The 23,695-nt window shown below is 36.7% G+C and overlaps 1 long non-coding RNA gene across 1 annotated transcript; it reads right to left on the bottom strand.

The window, feature by feature from the left end:
* Positions 1-1,082: 1,082 nt before the first annotated feature.
* On the bottom strand, positions 1,083-18,209 carry LOC309862999. Its single transcript, XR_014310840.1, has 3 exons — positions 18,119-18,209; positions 6,300-6,434; positions 1,083-1,358 (listed from the first exon to the last, which is right to left on the bottom strand). It is a non-coding gene; the product is annotated as an uncharacterized lncRNA (long non-coding RNA).
* Positions 18,210-23,695: the final 5,486 nt, after the last annotated feature.

Raw genomic sequence — 23,695 nt, 5'->3', positions numbered from 1 at the left:
ATTATGATGCCCTGGCCAGATCCTCTCCTGAAGCTGTCATTTTCTCAGCTGGTGGAATATCAGTATCTCTCATCTAAGTCTCTCCAACAATTGACTTGGGTAAAGTAAATCTCCATGTAAATGGCCCTTTCCCAGGGACACACTATTTCTAATAACAGGTAACTTTGGTTTTATAGAACTATGGCCTTCTTGTTTCAAAAGAGCTCTACTCTGAATGGCTATGCTGCTCCGAGCCTACTTGCATTATGAAGTGAGGTCTGCTATAATTTCAAAGCAGTTGACTTTCTCTTGTCCAATACTGCTTCCTTCACCTCCCCAAACCACATTACTTTCCACGGGAGTACTTATCAATAAACTTACTACATGAAAATATCTGTCTCAGACATGTCTGTCTCAGGCCTGCTTCCCACCAGTAACACTAAGATAAGAAGATCTCTTAGGTTTTAAGTTTAGTGAGAATTTTTAAATCACAAATACATGCTAAATTTATTAAATATTTTTCTTCATCTATTAAGATAATCAGATGATTTTTCTACTAAATTAATGTGATATGTCATCACTTGGTAGACATTTTGATGTTAAGCCAATCTTACTTCCAGGGACAAAGCTAACTTAAGGATCATTATATATTTTATAAAATTTATTGGATGTACTTACATATAATATGAATATAATTTTATATATATATATGTATATGATTTTAAAATTTGCATTTATAAGTAAAGTGAACCTATTACTTCCTTCTCTTGTATTGTCCTTAATCAAATTTGTAATAAAAACTATACAAGCCTTATTAAGTTAGTTGGAAGTTTTGGCTATAGTACTCATCAGGATAGATGAAACTAAACTGTAATTAAAAAAACCTCCAAATCTCAATTTTTTTTTTTTAAAGATTTTATTTATTTATTTGACAGAGAGAGAGCACAAGTAGACAGAGAGACAGGCAGAGAGAGAGAGGAAAGCAGGCTCTCCACTCAGCAGAGAGCCCGATGTGGGACTCAATCCCAGGACCCTGAGATCATGACCTGAGCCGAAGGCAGCGGCTTAACCCACTGAGCCACCCAGGCGCCCCCAAATCTCAATTTTTTAAGTGCAACATTTTATTTGTTTCTCATGCAAATAAATAAGAAATGAGAAATGTTACAATTCCCAGCATTTCTCTATTGGAGTTGTCCTCCATCTAGCGCTTCAGTGACCACTTTACTTTGATATTTCTACTCTGCTTTTTAAATGTGAAGCCTTTTTACTGCCAAGCTTGATACTGACAGATGTTACTTCTCTTCACAACCTGTTGTTCAGACCTGGTTACACGATCCCAGCTAACTCTGATGAGGACTAGAAAGTAGAAAATTCCATGCCTAGGGAAGAAAGGAGAACTAGGTGATAATGGGTACCATTTCATTCTTTATTTTCTGTAACAACTTGTATAAGGTAAGAATTAAGTATTATGCCTTAAAGATAAATACAAGAGGGGAGTCTGAGTGGCTCAGTTGGTCAAATGGCCAATTCTTGATTTTTAGCTCAGGTCACGATCCCAGAGTTGTGGGATACAGCTCTGCATTGGGCTCTGCACTCAGCATGGAGTCTGCTTGAGATTCTCTCTCACTCTCTCTCTCTGCCCCTCCCCAACATGTGCTCTCTTTCTCTCTGTCTCAAATAAATAAATATTTTTAAAAATGAAAATAAAAACAAACAAAAAAACATGTAACCTAGTTCAAGTTACTTGATTTCGGCTTGTCTTAGCTTCTCATTTGCAGAATGGAAACAATAACAATAATAATAATAATATGTTCCATACAAAGTTGTTTTGAAGTCTAAATGAGTTAGTGTGTATAACAAATCACTTAGATTTGGGCCCAGGACATATTTAACACTAAACCTTGTAAACTGGTGTTTCAACGAAGGGAAAACTGGAAATACATCTCAGTGTAGAATCCTTAGTTTCTGGAGTTATGTTTACAGTTCAAGGATTAAGACTCTTAGTTTGGGTTAAAATTCTGCTTGTGATTTAGGAGCTTTCTGTCATCCACCAGGTTATTTTAATGGTTCTGTGTTTCAGTTTTCACATTTGTAAAATACAATAACAATTACTATCTCAGAGAATTAACTGAGCTTTTAAATAAACCATAAAAGACTCTTAATTTCAGGAAACAAACTGAGGATTGCTAGAGGGGAGGAGTGTGGGTGGGATAAGGTGGCTGGGTGATGTACACTGGGGAGGGTAGGTGCTATAGTGAGTGCTGAGAATTGTGTAAGACTGATGATTCACAGACCTGTACCCCTGAAACAAATAATACATTATGTGATACATAAATGCATAAATAAATAAATAAATATTAAATGCTGAACACAGTGGTTGGTGCATAGTAGGAGCTTCAAGAAAGGTCCATCACCACTAACAGCATTCTCTCTGAAGGTAAAGCATAGTTTCTTGACTCTACGGCGTGTGTTGTATATGGAGGTAGGTGGGAATGCATGCCTGTGTTCTAAGGATTTTTATTTAGATATGTAGTAAACCTTTCAAACTTGAAAAGTTTAGCAAAATTTTGTCACAATGCAAACCTTTATATGCTTTCTTCTTCTTCTTCTTCTTCTTTTTTTTTAATGAGAGGGTTGACCTATATGACAACTTCTTATTATGAATTGTCTCTCCTTAACTCATAAATTCTTTGCAATTTGGACTTCCCTTATTTTTAAACAAATATTTATTCACTTGATCATTTCTTATTTCTGTAGAGAATTTTGTTATTCAAAACTCAAAGGCCAAAAGGGAACATTTTGAACATCTATATTTCTCTATAGTTTATTTAAATGTTTACATTAAGAAAGAAGATATTCAGGGGTGCCTGGGTGGCTCAGTGGGTTAAGCCTCTGTCTTCAGCTCAGGTCATGATCTCAGGGTCCTGGGATGGAGCCCCGCATGGGGCTTTCTGCTGAGCGGGAGTCTGCTTCCCCCGCCCCCCACTCTCTGCTTGCCTCTCTGCCTACTTGTGATCTCTTTCTCTCTGTCAAATAAGTAAATAAAATCTTAAAAAAAAAAAAAGAAAGAAGATATTCAGACAAATATCTATTATATAACATCAATGTGATACCTAGAAATCATATAATTTTCCTGTCTGACCAGGAAAAATGAACTTGATATTAAAATTTAGTGCTAGCTTGTGTAACTTTTTATTCTAAGGAAAGTTTTTCTTAACATCACTGGCATAATTTCTAGGTAAAAACAGGGGGCCTTTCTTATTTAATCTTGCCTAATTTTGTGCCTGGTACTATTCTGGAATCTGGGAATACAACATTGAATAACATAAAAAAGGTCCTTGTCTTCATGAAGACTGCAAGTCAATAAGGAAAAGGCCACCATACAAATAGAGAAATACATACTCTGCATAAACTGAAGATTTCAACACAAAAGAAATTAATGGATAAAACACATACACACACTTTTAAATGCATAAACTGTAAAAGAAATCCACTGAAAAATGAAACATCTTTTGCTCTCAAATTGGACTTTACAACCAACAATAACATGATTATTCATATAAGCAAAAAAAGTGAAATCAACCTAAATATCCAAAAAGAGAGAAATGTTCGAATGAATTATGGTGCCCTCACACAATGAAAGATTATGCAGTCCTCTGCTCTGAGGGAACATGAGATTAAGTAGTCACAGGATTCTACCCTCTGGGCATATCAATAGTAGCATTATGAATTGGATATCATTTCAGCACATTTAAGACTGAAACAAGAAATAGATCTTCTCAGTTAGCCACCTTGAGTCACTGATCCTATTTAAAAGGCTCTTGAACATTAAATGGCTCTTTGAAAAAGTCGTTTTATGCCTTAAGTGCAACTTGAATCAGAAACACATATATTTTGTAGCTATTTGAATCACAAAAATGATTGAGTTTTTGTCAGTTTAAGAGAGATTATCAGCTCTGCATATCATATCTTTGAAATGCCAATGGACTCTCTTCTTCAGGATTTTTACTGAAAGAAGCACATACTTTATTGTCAGGTACAGCTTGGTTTGCATCTCACCTTTACCCATATGTTGCTTTTCCTCATTCCCTACATTCTCTTTAGTGTGTTTTACTCACCTGTAAAATGGGGATGACAATAAATGGTTTGAAAGTATTGAATGGGTTCAGATTTATAAAGCATCTAGAACTGTATTTGGACTTTTTAAAAAATATTTTATTTATTTATTTTAGAGATAGAGAAAGATAAAGAGAGGGAGGGGGACAAAGAGCAGAGGGAGAGAGATAAGCAGACTCCCTGCTAAGGGTGGAGTCCATTTTAGGGCACAGAGCCCAACATGAGGCTGGATCCCATAACCCTGAGATTATGACTGGAACTGAAATCAAGAGTTGGACAGCTGACTGACTTAGCCCCCAAGGCGCCACTCATAGTAGACATTTAAAAATTATTTCATTTATTCTTTTTTTTTTTTTTTTCCTTTGTAGCTTCCATGTGCCAGGGACAATATCTAAGGATCAGTAGCTTTGGTTGGAAAATTCATACCTCAAGAAGGAAGAGAAGAAGATGGAACCCCAAGGGCTTTGCTTTTGCAGTTGCAGACATAGAAGGCAAATAGAGGAAGAGACAATTTGGGACAACTTGGGACACACACCAACTGGGTGACCCAATATCATAATAAAGTCAGATAAGAAATGAAAGCCCAAATCTGTCAGTCCATAGTCGGGAGTTGATGTCAAGGATTCCAGTCTTTCTCAAATAAGGTAAGGACTCAAGTTCACTGGTAACATATGATGTAATTTTAGGTGTTACAAAAATAATTTTTAATTAATAGTGACTTTCTATGACCAAAATAATATTTTATTTATTTATTTATTTATTTGATAGAGAGAAATTACAAGTACACAGAAAGGCAGGCAGAGAGAGAGAGAAGGAAGCAGGAGGCTCCCTGCTGAGCAGAGAGCCCGATGCGGGACTCGATCCCAGGACCCTGAGATCATGACCCTAGCCGAAGGCAGCGGCTTAACCCACTGAGCCACCCAGGCACCCCCAAAATAATATTTTTTTACAATAAATTGACTTACAAAATTAACATAAGTTGATTTTAGAAAAACAACTAACTAACTAACTAAATAATAGTGTCTATGGTACTCAAATGTGACTAAGGTAATAAAGGTAGTACACATGAATGTCTAAAGTTTGGGAACCACTATACCAGACAGAGTCAAGAAGGAGGGCTTGTCTCAGTTCATCTGGGATGCTATAACAAAAATACCTTAAACTGGACTGGGCTATAAACAACAAACATTTATTTTTCATACTTCTGGAAGCTGGGAAGTCCAAAATCAGGCACCAGCAGATTCAATGTCTGGTGAGGGCCTGCCTCCTCATTGACAGTTCTTGTCAATGTCATGACACGTGATGACATGACACATGACACTCTGTCCTCCCACATGATGGAGGAGGCAAGGGATCTTTCTTAGCTGCTTCTATGAGGGCCCTAATTGAGTGCTCTGCCACCCTGCCCTAGCTATTGCCCAAAGGCCCCCACCATCTAATATCATCATCTGAGGCAGGGGTTAGATTTCAATCTATGACTTTGGGGGGAACACAAACATTCAGGCCATAGCATGGCCTAAGAGATAAAGCAGTAGGATATTCTTTTTTTTTTTTAAGATTTTTTTTATTTATTTGACAGACAGAGATCACAAGTAGACAGAGAGGCAGGCAGAGAGCAAAGAGGAAGCAGGCTTCCTGCAGAGCAGAGAGCCAGATGTGGGACTTGATCCCAGGACCCCGAGATCATGACCTGAGCCAAAGGCAGAGGCTTAACCCACTGGGCCACCCAGGCGCCCGAAGTAGGATATTCTTAAGGCAGTATTATTATAATTGTCAGGCATTTGTTACTCTTAAAGCTACAAAAGTGTCCCTGACCTAGCTCCCAGTACTGTGCTATATACACAGTATGTGTCTGGGGAATGTTAGTTCCTTTCTCAATCTTTTGACACTTGCCCTGTTCCTTGGCATTTTAAATGCTCCGCGATTGGTGATTAGACCCTCTCATCATAGCTGTCAAAAGGGCCATGACTGCAGAGGCCGAATTCCATGTCTCACCTTGGTCCTGAGTACCAGGGTCTTAACAATTCAGGGAAATGTCAAAGTTGGTAGGAAACAACTTTGCAGTTTCCCAAACTGCACGCTTTTCTAAACTTTCTGCAGGACAGGCAATTCTCTACTTCAATCTTATACTATTTCTGCAAAAGCTTAAAGAAGATGAGTGATGCCCGGACCTTTCCATTTAAAGAATGAGGAGTCAAACCTACCTGAATATCCTCCATTTCAGCTGAGAGCACCATTAAGTCCTGACTGGCAAAACGATAACCACCAAGTGAGGCACTGTTACAGGCTGGCTATCCCATTGTGAAAAGCAAATTCAGAGATGTAGTTTCTTCTGGCATCTGGAAAGCAAACATCCCAGATATAATTGGACATATGAGCATACCCAGAACCCAAGAAATCAGCATGACAAATGACAGAGAAGGAACATTTAAAAATTCTGTGACATCTTGTCAAATGCAAAAGGACCTAAGCTAGGGAAACACAACACCCAAAACATGCACTTCATCCAATGACATCAGATTATATAAGTTATCATTAACCAGAGATCAAGGATCTAGACCTTTGGGAAGGAATAAAATATGTTTTACATGTGTCTTCAGTGTTACTACCATAAAAATTTGCTATTGTAGAATAGTAATAAAAAGAAGGTATTGTCCATTATACAACTATTATGTTCCAAACAATTCACACACATTATATCATTTTATTTTTTTATTCAATAAATATTCATTAAGCATCTAATATATGGTTATAAGTCAGAGGCTGTCAAAGTGAAGAAAACGACATCTTTCTCCTTAGGAAGCTTATATCTCAGGGAAAGAGAGACCAAGTCAAATAATAGGGAATGTAACTTCAGATATAAGTACCATGAAGAAAAATAAAACAGTTTTGGTTTAAAGAGTGACTAAGATGACAACTGTATACAGATGTGATAAAGAAAGGCCATGTGATGAAGTGCACTAAAGCTCACAATTTGAAGGAGATCACAGAGTTAAGTGAAATTACAAGGACTGATGGCCAGAGAAGATGATCAGGCAATAAGACAAAGGCAGGAATAAGACTCACCTGTTTAAGGAAGAGCACAGAAGCCTCTGTAGTTGAAAATAATTGAAACAGGGAGGAGAGAGGTAGGGACATATGAGGGAGAGAGCTACAAATCCTAGTAGGAACTGTCATTATTATTATGTCATTCTCCCAATAATCTGGTAAGTGAGACTCTTGATCTTAGATTCTAAAATGTGATTTAAAAAAGGAGGGGGAGGTACCTGGATGACCCAGTGGGTTAAGCGTCTGACTCTTGTTTTTGGCTCAGATCATGATCTCAGGGTCATGAGATCCAGCCCAGAGTTGGGCTCCTGCTCAAAGCAGAAGCTGCTTGAGATTCTCTCTTCTTTTCCCTCTGCCCCTCCTACTCATGTGCTCGCTCTCTCTCTCTCAAATGCATAAATAAATCTTTTTTAAGAAATGTGTGAAGCTAGGCAGCTGCTCCCAAAGTTACTGTTTTAGTACATAAAACTTCGAATAAGACAATGTATATAAAATAAAGAATATAGTATTGTGTGTAAAATTATATTATATAATAATTAGTCCAATTTTATGATTATGCTATATATAGTAAAAATATAGTGTAGTGTACATCTGATTATAGTATTATAATCACAAAATTAGTTTAATTATATATAGTTAGATATTATATAACATAATTATGTATACTACATTTATGTTAACTATATAAATTGTGTCTTATATATTATAAATATATAATATGTATTTTATTATACATAATAAAATATGAATATATCATTTAATTGTATCATACCATGTAATATAATTACATTATCTATAACTATAGATATATAATTATATTATATATAGATCAATAGACTGTCAGAATGCAGATTTTAAAACTGCCCATCCAGCACTCTCTTCCCTGTACTGTATTACCTAAATTATATCCTAAGTCAGTTGGAAGTCTGATTTATAGATCATTTATAACAAATCTTGCTTTATAACTTCAAAATTTATATTTACACAATATGATTCCATTTAATACATACTATGGAAACAAAGCATGTATCCAGTAGTGTTTCTCTTTCTCTCTTTTTTAAGATTTGCTTATTTATTTTCCAGAGAGAGAGAGTGGGGAAGGGACAGAGGGAGAGAATCTTTTGAGCAGACTTCACATGGAGTGTGAAGCCCAACAGGGTCTCAATCCCCAGACTCTGAGATCACCACCTGAGCTGAAACCAAGAGTGTGGTCGCTTAACTAACTGAGCCACTCAGGTCCCCCGGAACTGTTTCCGAGGGTAGGAGTATCTTCAGAGAGTCTGTAAGCCTTTGGAGAGGCTGCAAGGAATTTGAGCATTTCAGGGACACGTGGAACCACTTCCAAAGTCCAGGCAACTACAAGCACTGAGCAGGGAGATGCTAACAGGGTGTTAGGGTCCAGGGGCATGAGTTGAAGAGGCTGATTAGGATGAGCTTTAAAATAGAAAACACTGTAATCCTGATAAAAATAGCAACTTCTTTTTTCTGGAGTGAGTTAGTTTGCTTAATTGGTTGTTTTGATAGCTTCCATATGGAAAAATAAACAAGCAATAGTATGGAGTAAAACTGTAAAAAGAAAAAAAAAAACAGTAGAGGTAACTCTACCAAATATTAAAGCATAGTGTAGACCATCTTTAATTAAAATACTGCGGCAATGATACATGAATAGACAGTTCACATGGAGCAAAATAGTAAGTTCATAAGCACACCCATGTTGCCGGTGAAAATATAGGATATGATAAAGATGGCACCTCACATCAGTGGGTATTTTAGCTTCCTAGGGCTGCCATAAAAATGTACCAGAAACTGTGTGACTCAGAACTATAGAAATGTCTCACAGTTCTGGAGACCGAAGTTTCGAAATCAAGGCATAGGCAAGGCTATGCTTCTTCTGAAGACTGTAAGAGCCTCACTCCCAGATTCTGGAAGCCTCAGGTGTTCAATGGAATTTAAGTAGCTATTTCTCTTTGTGTCTCTTTACATCATCTTCCCTGTGTGTGTGTCCACCTGTGTCCAAATTCCCCTTTTATAAAGATATATACAATATCATATGCAATATGATCACATTCTGAAGTCCCAGGGTTATGATTTTAACACCTCTTTCTGGGAGGCCACAATTCAACCCCTAACAATAAGGACAAAGGATACTGTGGGAAATAGTTATTAAGAAAATAAATGACCAAATCACACCCATACTTCACACTGTGTACCAGGATAAAATCTAAAAAAATCAGAGATTTAAATGTAAAACTGAACTCAATAACATCTTTAGTAAGAAACATAAATGAATATCTTTAAAAGATGAGAGATCTACTTTTCTAACTAGAAGTCAAAGTCTGAAATAATAAAATACCATAGCAATACATCTAACTACAGAAAAATATTTTAGAAACATTTTGATTGGCAAATATTCCTTCACTAAAATGAGAGTAAAATGAAAAGAACAAACTTCAAGAGTATTTTTTAATTCTATCAAAAAAATGTTTCCAAAAAAAGTAAGGTCTTAAAATTTGAGGGGAAAAAACATCCCCCAAAACATGTGTGAATGAGCCAAGTATAGAAAGTATATTTTACACATATGGAAAGAAGACCAATTTAACTTCTAGTAATGAAATTAAATATCATAATTACCCTGAAATACTATTTCTCCCTTATCAGTCTGGCATAAGTATGTATGTAACTTTTGGACTGAACCTGGGAGTGAGGCAGTGTTGCATGCCTAAGTAATTTTGTATTTTTGTTACAGTTTGGTTTACATTATCCAAAAGTTTCACAGAATACTTCACTGACAACCCTGTGGGAAGACAGGTGCTTCCCCACCACATTGGTTATGGAAACATGATCACTCCACCTCTATTGGGGAATTTGGCCATAATTAGAACATATACACACATTACCCTTTGACAAAGAAAAATCATTCCCAAACTATAACAAAAATAAAAAATTACTTAAGCACAAATTTACTTAGGCATGCAACTCTGCCTATTGAGATATTTATAATGGCAGGTTTCTATACATAGTGATTGCTTGAACAAGCCATGATATACTCACAAGAAGGAACACCAATAGCCATTTTAAAAAAAGAAAGAAGAATGGTAAAGATCTCTACACAATGATATAAAGTGAGCTCCATGATACTTGTTCAGTAGAATAAATAAGGTCTAGAACATGATACATACTGTGATTCTTCTATGTAATAAATGGGAAGAAATGTGCATTTGCTGTTTTATGCAAAGAGAAGATAGTAAAGATAATCCCCAAAACTAATAAAAAGGTTATCGTAGGGGAGGTAAAAAACATGGAGGAGTCAGGTATTTTTGGAAAAGAAGTGGTATTTATCTAAATATAGTCTGTTTCTTACACACTTGTGTTTCCATACTCAAAAATGAAATAATATTTAAAAAGCAATCACTAAGATTGCAAACAAACTGAAAAAAATGTACCTATGTATCAACTTGATGACATAATCATAGAGATGTGAATTAAAGTGACATTAAAATACAATATTTGGACTATTCATCCTCAGTAACCAATATACAAGTGGCCATAATAACTGAAAAGAAGTCTTAAAGTACACTTAGTAATTTAATTTTTTGTAGCAATGTTGATACTATTATTTTAAAATTATTTTATTTATACTGTAGAATATTGCAAGTAAGTAATTTATTAATGTTACTAGGAATCAAGCTTTTTATAGTAGAAGAAAAGCAATTTTTTATATACATAAAATTTTCCAGACTATATTTCTAGAAAGTCTAAGTCTCTGGAAAATCACCAGTCTATGTATCAAAGGTGTTTGTATACATGATTTAATTTATTAATGCATTATTGAAGCACAAGTAATGTCCACAAAAATAGAAATTAAAATACACCATGGTCTTTATAGCACAAAGAGTAACTCTTAATGTATGCAAATTTTTTAAACATCATTTAGGAGACTGAAAGATCCTAGGATTGCATGCAGGATGTGACAAAATAATCTAATCATCTAATTATATTACAAATGTACAAAACAAGCTCACAGAAAGGGGAAAAGTTGCTAATCTAACTAACTTTAGAAATGAATGGAGTCTATAAATATAAAGGCAAAAAAAAGTATACATAAGCACTGTACTCTAACACTGTTTCCCCTGGGGTGTGGGGTCAGAGCTCTGATACTGCTATATATTTAGATTTTAATTGAACAATTAAATAAATGGATGGCCGATCGTGGGAGCCAGGTTTCTCACTGTTGGAGTGAGAGGTTGTGGGTAAGCGAGTGGAAAAGACTAGAATGATCTATGTTAGATTCAAGACATCAGGATGAATTTATGTTTAGCTTAATATAGATACAGATGGTTACACACAGAAACATTTATAAATATGCATATAAACACAGATTAATATATATAAACATGCATTTCCTCATTCTGTTGGCTCAGCATACCTAGAAGCAACAGCATCCCAGTAGCAAGGAGTACATCTAGAATCCAGATTTTGTTTTTTAATGTTATTCTCCAATAACTGGAACCAGAATTCCTTGGAGAAATTTTTTATTCTAAAATTAGGACCCGAAATATACAAGATGGGACTGGAGCATATGGTAGTGACAGAAATTACACATACCTCCCCACAAAATGATTGTTAATGGGGACATGTGAAAGGGACCCAGGAATCCACTAAAAGAACTTCCAGCAGACACAGCTGGAACAATTTTAGCAACAAAAACTTTTTTTTAATTATAACTTAAAGTATAAAATAAATATCCATGTCTCTAAGTTGTTATAAAGGAATGATAAATAAATGGGAAAGAAGAGACAAATCTCCCTTGCCCAAGTATTCCAAACAATGTATGTGGTTATCTATACTCTAGGCTGTGGAGCAAAACTTCCTTCTTCTTACGTGTGGGCTATCCATGGTGACTGGCTTTGAAAGAGGGCAGACTGTATAGAAAGAGACAGGGGAGAGTAAATCTGACAAACATTCCATTAGCCAAGTGACCAAGGTCAACAACAATAGTTATCACTTATCAGTCTTTTTGGTTTAGTGTACCCTTGAGAAAATGTATTGAAAATACCTCTTTGATTCTATGATCTACACTCAAAATTCATTAGGCCAGTCTAATCATGAGAAAAATATTGAGCAAAATTAAGACACATGTTTAAAATACCTGACTAGTACTCCTCTAAGTTATCAAAGTCATTGAAAATGAGGAAAATCTGAGAAAGGGTCACAGCAAAGAGAAGCCTAAGGAGACATGCCTTCCACTTTTCTTTCTTTCTTTCTTTCTTTCTTTCTTTCTTTCTTTCTTTCTTTCTTTCTTTCTTTCTTTCTTTCTTTCTTTCTTTTTCTTTCTTTTAGAGGGAGAGGAAGAGAGTGAGGAGGAAGGGCAGAGGAAGAGGGACAGAGAGAATCTCAGGCAGGCTCCACAACCAGTGCAGGACCCAAGGCAAGGCTCCATCTTAACCACTCTGAGATCATGACCTGAGCCAAAACCAAGAGTCCAATGCTCAAATGACTGAGCCGCCTAAGTGCCCCAGGAATCATGACTTCTAAACATAAGGTGGTAGGTATCCTGAATGTGATCCTGAAATAGAAAAAAAAAAAAAAAAAAAAAAGAGGCAAAAACTAAGGAAAGAGATAAACCACTGACTTCTGTTAATAATAATGTATGAATATTCATTAATCATTGCAAATATATCACATTCATGTAAGATGTTAATAATATGTGAACTTTTTATACTATTATCCCAATTTTCCTATAAACCTAAAATTGTTATAAAATGAAAATTTTATTTAAAAAATGGACATAGTTACATAGGGATACATTATTTTAAAAACTAGAAGAAACCTAGAGATATTTCAATATAACCCTACCCTCTTGTTTCCCATGAAGGTAAATTGATGCCCAAAGAAAATAAATGACATGTCTGAGATCATATGACATCAAAACTTTTCTTAGAGTTGTGACCATTTCATTTTATCCTGCATGTTGATACAATGACTTGAACCTGAAAACCTCCTTTAGAGTTTATTTGAAATCACTCAGGGCCTAGTAATTCTTTCCAAAAAGTTAACAAAAATTAGTCAGATTGTAAGAAGACTTGTCCAAAATTAGTTGTACCTACCAAGATAACACTTAGCCTATAGTATTAATAACAACGTTTTCAGGGTTTTTGTTTGTTTGTTTGTTTTCCAAAGGGAAGACAAAAGACATCAGACAATGTTGCAATGCCTCAGTTGAATTCTTGGGTTTTTAATCTGGCCTATAGCCTTAAAACCTGAAGTTTTCAGGGTGACAGAAATAGGCAGATTTGGGAAAACTAATTGTACCAATCTTAGAAGAGGCCACAATCTAATGTAGGAAGTCATTTAATTGACTCATATGTAATGAGACATATACATGTCTCATAAACCATGATGCCAGTGTTACCACGGTCAGCATACTTTTAGTAGTCAAACCAACAAGAGAAACCATGTTATAACGCAAGGGTGCTCAGGCATCCCAGAACCAGAGCAGGAAGTCTAAGTGGAATGATTGAATAGTTAATGGATTTAAGCTCATATATCCTGTGGAAACCATTTTGCCACAGGAAACTACTTCACTGGGCAATATTAGTATCTCCGCCTCCTTGGTTTGTCTCTCCCAGGGTTTGTCAGCCTGATGCATACTCAAATTCCCGGGGGGAACTGAAAATATGCTGATGCTGAAACGCCACCCCAGGGCATCTCTGTGGGTAGGCCTCAAGCTTTGCTACCCTGGCACTTCTAAATAGTTCCATGGATTCATCTATCATAAAGCCACAGTTGAAAATCACTGATCTACATCCTCTATTCCTCCTACCTAGCCTCCACACACCACTTCTGGAACTCAAATTATTTTGTTCTGGGACTTTTATTTCAATGAATTAGAAAAGCTAACCTGATAATGGGAACTTTCTATTTTAACAGGCAAGTGCTACCAGTTTAACCACACACACACTGTATGCTGATGAATTGCAATGTTCAATTCAAATAAAATAGATCTTTATGTATATAACACTTTCACGTTATCCTATAGGGAAAAAAAAGGAATTTTATTTCTGTCAGGCATTTCCTTCAGTTGGAGAATATCTCTCTCCACCTTCTCCTGGGTCTACTCAAAGGAGAGCCTGCATCATCGCTGTCATATGCAAGAGAGGGGAAGGGACTGGGCTTGATATTTATCAGTTTGTAAAGTGTCAGAGGATTATTTCGTAAAGTGTTATTCCTGGGTATTTAAGGTTCTAAGGCCAATTTTCTGTGATGTGCCTCCCCTCAAATTCCCAGCGCTAGAAATGGGGCTTGGAAGTGTCAAGAGACATTGATTATGACACATTCATGAGCTTATCCTTACCCCTCTTTCTCCTGCTCAACTTAGAGTGTGTGAAAAACTCATCAGACTTTCCCTCCAGCAAAGAGAGAATAAGAACACAGAATAAAATAAAAACATGGTCCAAACAGATTTTTTCCTCTTGTTAGTCTTATTAATGATTCCTGATTCCATATGAGAATATAGAAACATTATGTTTGAAAGTACATTTATAATTTTGTAAGTAATTATAAAATGTTCTTTCTCAAAATGAAAGTTAAGCTTAACAAAGTAATTCAAAATCTCCAACTAATATTACAAGAGAGGCATGGAAGAGGAATCTAAGATTTTACAACACACACACACACACATACACACACACACACATAAAAAGGCAGCGGTTAGTGCTACTAACATGAAAGCATTCTAATATTGTTAAGATCAAGCACATCCCATTAAGTGATTGTGTACCTTTATGGTTATCCACTACTTGTGTATTCTATGGTTTAATACTCGAAGGGTAACTAAATCACCCCACTTCTAAATACTGGTGTCATTTTGGTCACCAGTCACATTTATATGTACATTTACTTTCACCTTTAACTTCTGCAAGGCCTTGGCTAGGAATAAACGCACATGTGAATGCTTTTATACATCTGGCTTCATCAAACACATCTGCCATCCTTCAGTACATCTGCCTACTAACTATCTGACTTAATTATATGTAATATTTTTCTTCAAACGGATTTCCATGAGGCCCATGTTTTAAAACATTTCAGAAATAAGATGTGGAGTCTGCTTGTGCTCTACCATCTTTCTTTTGTTTTGCTTTCATTATAACCCCCTGGTTTAATTTTTATCCCATGAAAAATGGCCTGGAAGGTATGGCTCTCCCTTTCTCAAAATTCTCTGGCAGTAACTTTCATTCCAGAACAGACACCAGGAATTTAGCTTCGAAGTTTCCAGAGGCTAAGCATTAGCTGTATTTCAGATTTGGAGAAAAGTTAAGAAAGTGAACCTGCAGTATTCTTCTGGGAAAACATGAAAGGAAAATAACCAAGACACCTTCTAATTATCTGTACATTTAAAAGATAAAGGAAAAGGGCAAATTTAGGCTTTGATTTGTTCCAGTTGACAACCAATAAGGGACTTTTGCAATACCTACACCCACCCTAATCACACCTGGCACCACTCACTTTTCTTAGAAATTTCCCTCCAGTGCACAATTTAGAGGGGAAAAGTCAGAACCAGCAAGTTATGTATTCATAGGAATTTATTGTGGATTTGTAATGCATGCCTGTATCCATCTGTCTTTATCTGATTGTTCTCCCCTTCAGTAGCCCTCATATACATCTCCTTCTACTCCACATTGCCCCATTCCAATTAGGTTGATTTATCTGAAATTAGTAACAAGACTTTCCAAAAACCTAGCTAAGAGCAGATGGGTGGCTCAGTCAGTTAAGCAACAACTCTTGATTTCAACCCACGTCATGATCTCAGGGTCATAAGATTGAGCCCCACGTGGGGCTCCATACCCAGCATGGGGATTCTCTCTCCACCTCTCCCTCTGCTCCTTCCTTCCCCATACCCTGCTCTTGCATGCTCTTTCTCTCTCAACCTCTCTATCCAAAAACAAACAAACAAACAAAAGAAATTTGTGTCTTTTGATTTGGGGGCTTGCCAACAAAAGAGAGAATTTTAAGTCACTGATTTCTTTGACTGCTTCTCTCCCAATTCTCCATGTAATATCCTACATTTCAAGATTTTACAGGAGCTAAGCATGCCTCAAATACTACTGCACTTACACCTACTGTCAGTCATTTTAACAACAGTTCAGTCTAGTTGAGCACCCTTTATATGCTCAGTACACCTCATAGCACTGGGAGTACAAAAACGAAATTAACCACAGGCTCTGCTCTCAAGGTACTTATGATCCAATAGAGGAAGGCAGCCATATAAATATGTAAATAAATGTGATAAGTACTAATGGAAAATGTCTGCATAACGTATTTAGTACCTCTAAAGGAGCTCTTGGATATATCTAAAATTTCAGAAAAAGAGGAAATGACATACGGATGAGAGTTAGAAGAATAGACACAGGAAACCTTTTACAGAAGGGTAACATGAATCAAGTATGAAGCAGAATGGTAAATGTGGTTAATTTCAAGTAGTTAAACAGTGTATAAATATCAAGGGTAAGACCATAAGGGCAAGGATCAAAGCTATAGCAGTGGGTTGAAATGGTTTGGAGAAGCTTCAGAAGACTAAGAAATTCAGACTCATTCTGTAGATGATAGACAGTCACTTAAAGGACTTAAAATGATTTAATAATTTTCTGATTTGAAGGTCTAAAAGAAAGGGGGTGCCATTCATTGGCCAAGAGAACACATCATGAGAGACCGGACTGAGGAATGAAGATGGCATGGTGAATTCTATTCTCAATGTGCTGAGTTAGAGAAGGTTGTGGAACACTCAACCTGAGTATTTTCAGTAAGCTGTCAGGCCTCTAAGTCTCAAGGTATATGCTAAGGGTGACAATGGAGATTTAGCAAGTGATTGGCATTTGGGCAGTCATAAAACTACAAAAGTAGATTATACTTATTCATGGAGGCATGTGAAAGGAAGGAGGGCAGTGAGGCAGAAATAGAATCTTATAGAACAGTATCTTTGAGGAGATCACAGGATCCCAGAAGGGATGGGATCAGGATAGTACTTCCTTTTGAAAAATGCCCACCAGAATTACTTATGTCATCTTCTCCAAATACACATGTTTGGATCCTACTACTAGCCTTTCAGATCTGACTCACCACCTCTTAGCCGCATCCTGGACATGTATAGATTGCAAAAGTTTCATATTGATTTTGATTTGTCGTTCTAGTTTGACCCTGAAATAGAGAGGTCCAACAGGTGTAAGTGGGAATGTCACAGAAGGGCCTGTAAAGGATCCATGATATTAGTAAGATGGGGGTCACTGGAGACTTCTAGAATGAATGAGTAAAAGAAAAGGAAAAGAAACTAGATTATACTCAAATATGCATTAGTTATCTATTGTTAAATAATAAATTATTACAAATTCAGCAGTTCAAAAACACACATGTATTATCTCTTAGTTTCTGTGGGAGTTGTTGAACAGCTGAGACTTCTGCTTAGGGTCTCACAAAATCACAGTCAAGGCATATCAAGTAGGCTGCATTCTGATCTAGAGGCTAGAGGTTGGAGGCCACCCTCTTAAACTCCCAGGGGTTGCCTGTAGTTTCTTGTCATGAAGTCTTCCCCAACATGACCACTTGCTTCATCAAACCAGCACAAGGAGTTTCAAGAATGAGTCTCCTAGCAAAACAAAATCTTATATAATGGAATATAATCATAAAAGTGGCATCTGTCATCTTTGCCATCTTCTACAGTATAGAAACAACTCACACTCAATAGAAATAGAAACAGCCCACACTCAAAGGGAGGAGGTTCTACAAAGACATGCTCACCAGGAGGTGGAAATCACAGGACACCTTTAGAATCTGCCTACCACAAACTCCTTACCTTAAACACATTCTGTGCCTAGGTCTTCATTTTCAAAGGTAACTGAGTTATGACATGTAGAGGTTAATGCATTGAAAGAAAAGTTTAATGTTACTCACAGTTCCCTTAGATATAAGAGGCATGTCTTACCACACAGCCACAGGAGAAACACCAGGTTTAAGTCAGGAAGCAGAAACAGGAACAAACAGGTTTAGACTAGAGTCTTTACTCGGGTTTCCACAGGAAAGACAAGACAGGACAAAGTAACTGTTTAGGATTGGCTAGTTTAATTTCAGCTGGCTTTGGGCTATAGCGATAGTTTCTAGTTGCCTGGAACCTGTTCTGTATTGGGAGAGGTCATAGAGAAAACCTAACTGCCAGTTAACCCTCCTACTGGAGACTCTCCACAACCTCCCTTGTCCTTGGTTTTACATTCTGTTTGCCTTTCTGGCTTCCAGAAGCTCCACCAAGGACATAGCCTTGAGATAGTGATGTGGTGTTGAGACGATTGGGAGGGTATAAGTGACTAGCCCCAGTTAAAACCTCTATATAAACTTTTAAGATTTGGCTAGTAAGTAAGGATATCTATCATCTTAGACCAGCCAAGATATTCCTTGTATGTAAATTAAACCTGCCTTGCCTTTTACACCTGCCACCTACCAATCTGGAGTAGACTGCCTCTTTCTTCAGTCTCCCCTTGCCTTTCGCTCATGGGGGCCAATTTCATATTACACAAGAGAAGCTTCTGAAGAATTTTAAAACAATACCTTGGGATGATTCAGGCAAAGGAATATTGCTTTCTGAAGTGTATGGGTTGATGGAGAAGGCATGCCTCTAGATTGGTTAGTTTTCATGGCAGAAAGGCTCTAAGCTATATCCTTTGTTCTCTCAAAGAATTGGCTAGCCCAAGGAGAGAGGCAGTTTCTTCCCATCCAAAAAGGCATTTTAAGATGCCAAAACATGATAATATATACAAAATTTAAAATATGATTAATATATCTGTATGTTTTCTGTACTATATTTGTTGCCAGGATAGAAATGAGGGAAAGATCAAATAAAGAAGAGAAACAGAGGGGTCCCTGAGTGGCTCAGTGGATTAAGCCTCTGCCTTTAGCTTAGGTCATGATCTCATCTGCTCCACAGGGAGCCTGCTTCCCACCCTCTGCCTTCTGCTCTGCCTACTTGTGATCTCTCTCCCTCTCTCTCTCTCTCTGTCAAATAAAAAAAAAAAAAAAAAAAAAAAAAAATTAAAAAAAAAGTAGAGAAAAGAAAAGTAAACAGAAATAAAAGTATGTGAATATACTTTCAAGAAGCCCATTTACAAATAGGCCATATTATTACTTAACCAAACCTAAAAACAGCATCTTGGACTTCTCTTTGACTCTAGGACTAAATGAGGCCAGAAGGAAAAAGATCAGAAAGACCTGCATTTAGTACAGAAAAGAAAACCAACCAGTGTGATATAGTATTATATGTGGCAAAATAGAATTCATGACTGCAAATAAGCAACATCTCCCTTTTCCATGGACATCTTTGGGTTCTCAAGCCAATACATGCATTGGTCTTTTACCCACTGTCATTTTTAAAATAAGGTAAAATTTAATGCACTATCGCGAATCTCCCTAAAGTGAAGAATTCTCTGAACTTTCTCTTTCTGATCTCTGCTTCTCTCAATTTCCTCCTTTTTCATTTCTCTCTCTCTCTCAAGTGCTTGCTCTCTCTCTCTCTCTCTCTCTCTCTCATATTTTTTCTCTCCTAAGATCACATACTCTGGAATCAAATAAATCTGGCTCAATCATCAACTCAGCCATTTTTTAAAATGTAATTTCTTGGAAGTAGGGACGCAAATTATAATGATCTCAGATGGTTATTTTGAAATTTCAGTAAGATAATATGAGTAGTGGACTAAGCACAGTGACCAAAGCACAAGGAAGCTACTGTGATGATATCTACAACAACAATGACTTTGACAATGGTTATAATGGTAATGATATTAGGGAATATGGATAAGATGATGGTAATTTCTATGCATAGATTTGTGGAGCAGCTCCCAATAAATTAACTATTTCAGCAAAAAGGGAAGCATTATCAAAATTGGCACAAGATGTTCTAACCCTTATCCCAACCCTGACTAAAGAAAAAGTTCCAGGACACATGATGACCGGCAAAATCAATAACTCACAGTGTGAGGTACTTAAATGTTGCCCAGTGAAAGGAGTCAAATAAGGTTCAGAGTGGATTCAACCAAGATTTGTTAGGTTTGAATTCTTGCTTATGTTTTAAAGGAGCATCAATTGATAGATTAGTCAGGAACATTTACTGGCCACACACACAAAAGGGAGTCTCAAAAATAGTGAAAGATGATGCCTGGAATGCCCCCTATTTTGGCACATTCTAGCTAAGTGTCTGGGGGTACTGGGCTGCTTTAAATTCACACAAATGATAGAGATTACAAATATGACTATATTATCAATTCCAGAGGAGTGCTAGAAAAGCAAGTCTGATTTAGAGGCGTGAACAAGAGAGATTACTGGTGTGACCATAGGAATGAGAGGAGCCAGGAAGGACTCATGTAGAAAGACTAAATGAGCCATTGAAATGATATTTTTGAAAGCTTTAATGGAGCGAAACAAAGCTGATAGTGCAATTTTAAGTGGGAAAAAAAAGCAGTATTCAAAATTGTACATACAATAAATAATTTAAAAAATGCGAAACCTAGTTTTTCTCTACATTACCCTCTCATCCCTTACCACAAATCCCCAAGACGAGAGGAAAAAGTATTATGATGTTAATAATGGTCAGTGATATTTGGATGGCAAATTAAGGCAACTGGTTTTTTTCTTCTTTATCATTTTTCATTTTTCAGAAAGTTCACTATGTGTATGAATTAACTATACAGTTGATAAAAATAAGAAAATCCCATTTTCTTGGCTTATAAACTCACTTCACCTAGCTGACTCCTACTTAAGTAGGAGTTTATTTGCTCGTTTACTCTTACTTTATCTAGGAGGAAGGCAACACCAATCCCAGCAATGTACGTTAGGGGTCCTGTCATTATCCCTAGAGCACTTGGATTCACCCCTCCCTCTTATATACATTGTAATTAATTTTTCATTTCTATACTAGATGGTAAGCTCTGAGAATGGGGACCATGTGTGACTTTATCACTGCTACATTCCAGTGCTTATAATACCAGTTCCCTGGTAAATATAGAAATATAGCCAGCTGAGGGCATAAGGATGTGGAGAGACGCAGGTTGAATTCATAGTATGACCACTAAAGTTCAGTAATAAAGTAGTCAATGGATATAAGGGGGTGAGGAGACACTGTCCATGCTTTGGAGGAGAGAAATTGGCATGGCTGGAAAGACTGAAGGGAGCTTTTGTCCATGGGACTAGACAAAATTATTAGTGACAAGACCAGGGTCATTCACTGTGCTCTAAAAAGGAAGCAGAGGCTTCTGGTTTGGGGGAGTCTTGAAATTGCAGTGTCATCCTCCTTCTACAACCTTTACTGGAGATCTGACAGCAGCTTCTCCTGTTCTTACCCCAGGTAAAATGGAAGGGGAGGGTGGGGAGGGGGAGATAAACTAGTAGTCAATACAAGGAAAAGCAAATGCAAACTCTCCCTGCAGGCACCAAGCAGGAGCCTCTTGCCCCACTGCTGTTTCCGAAGGGATGGTAGTTTTGTTTGTATTCTTTTGAAAAAAAAAAATTTGCAAGTCAAACTTGTTATCCAGGTTAACCACTACCTAAGTAAATAGAGCCAAAGCTGACAAAATATCTCTTTAGGACTGAACTCAAAGCCAGTTATGTCAGCTTCCTGCTTTAAAAGCTGCTTTGGTTTCTGGACCCATAAGAGAATGCTTGCTTCCTTGAGTTAAAGCCAGTTTAAGAATCTGAGTGTCAATGGTGGGGAATGTTATTATTTAAAAGACTACAGGAAACAGGTTGATGTCTTGGGTCTTCTGCTGGGCTCTGCCGTCGTCGTGAGAGAGTTATTGCAAATCCAATCCACCACTTTAGAAAGATTTTAATTGCAAAGAAACTGGAGCATTAGTAGGTTATCTCCAGAACACTGAGAGTAGTTTAAACTGGCCAAAGTCTATGTCCTTCTCAACAAAAGGTCTTGAAGAACCGTCAGAGTAATAATAACAACAAAGAAAAAATTCCTGTCTCTAAGATGCTGTAAAAATTCAGGAGCATCAGATAATCAAAGATCCTGCAATGTACTGCAGTCTTCTGCTTCAAATTGGAAAATACTATTTGATCTCTCTGACTCCACTCATTTGTGGCTATTATGAGAATTAATTTTCAGATCATATTGGAGCCTAAAATGTGTTTATGACATGAAAACGCTTTTAAGGCTTTGAATTGATATGGAATGGCCGTTGGTGTTTTTATAAGATCCTTCTGAGTGAGGTATTATGTTATGTCAGGTAGCCTCTACTTTTAATTTTAGTAGGATATAGAAAATGCTTCCTTGCTAACTTTTATGGACCTGAAGAAAAGTATTTGTTGATACTCACAATGCAGAATGGGTGTTGGTGTGTGTGTTATTCAGCATTCTGGATTGAAAGCAACGGAAAATGATTCTGGGTAAATATAACAGAGGGAGTTTACTGGAAAGGTAAGAAGGAAGTCACAGAACTGATGGGATGTTGGACAACCAGGATTACAAAGGAACAGGCATCAAGAGAGCTCCAAAGTATTGGGAGAAAGCATGACAGTCATTTCATAGCAGAAAATTTCTAGCCAGCTTGAGATTAAATGATCTCCAATGAACATTATGTTCTAGAGACACTAGGTCAAGATTCAAAGCCTTTGGGAATGGGAAGCACAGAAACGGAGAAGAAATGGAAAGATAGCTATACTTCACACCCAGAATATACACAATGAGAAACTGCCCCAAAAGGACAACAGGGTGCTCTTAGTAAGGAACAGTTGTGGTCAGCCCAAAGATGGCAAATGGTCATTCTAATCTAAGAGTTATAGGATATGGATGCAGAAAGGACCCTTAGAAATGAGCTAGCATCACCCACATGTTGGACACAGCCAGGTTCCCTTGACTTCAGGAAAATACACTAGCCAAAATATCAAATTAGTGCACTAATTACTTTAGTTTGGTTATTTAAAGTACATTTTTTAACTCCTTAAAATAATTTGGGTTTACATTATAAGTCATTTTAGAAAAGCTTCAAAGTGCATAAAAATAAAAAAGAATCTGTTACCATTCACAATTCTATCATTCTAACTGACATAATTCCAGTTATTTCTTTGTTTCATTTGCATGCATATTTCCCAAATATGTATATATATTCTTTTCTCCTTATCTTCATAATAAGAATTTCCCATGTCATTAAAAGCATCTTGTAATGTCATTTTGTTGGCAGCATAATATTCCATGAAGTCACTATTCTCTTTGGGAAATTTTTATTTTGTTTATCATCATTAAAAATAAATGTTAGCAAACAACTTGGTAAATAAACCTCCCCCCCCCATTTTAACCTAAATAAGGATTACTTGTAGAATTACTGGATAAGAAGATCTAAAAGATTTTAAACTCTGCCAAACGCAAACCTTATTTGATTTCCAATCTGTTAGGTGAGTTTGAGGATAGAAAATCTCATTAACATCAGATTTCGTTTTTTAAGTTTATTTTTTTTAAATTTTTATTATTTTAGAGAGAGAGAGAGAGAGAGAGAGCCTGAGTAAGTTGGGAGAGGTG

The sequence above is a fragment of the Mustela nivalis genome (genome assembly GCF_964662115.1).
Source record: "Mustela nivalis genome assembly, chromosome: 4".
In the NCBI taxonomy this organism is placed as follows: domain Eukaryota; kingdom Metazoa; phylum Chordata; class Mammalia; order Carnivora; family Mustelidae; genus Mustela; species Mustela nivalis.
Note: the sequence above shows the minus strand (reverse complement) of the source record. Positions and strands in the feature narration are given on the sequence as shown.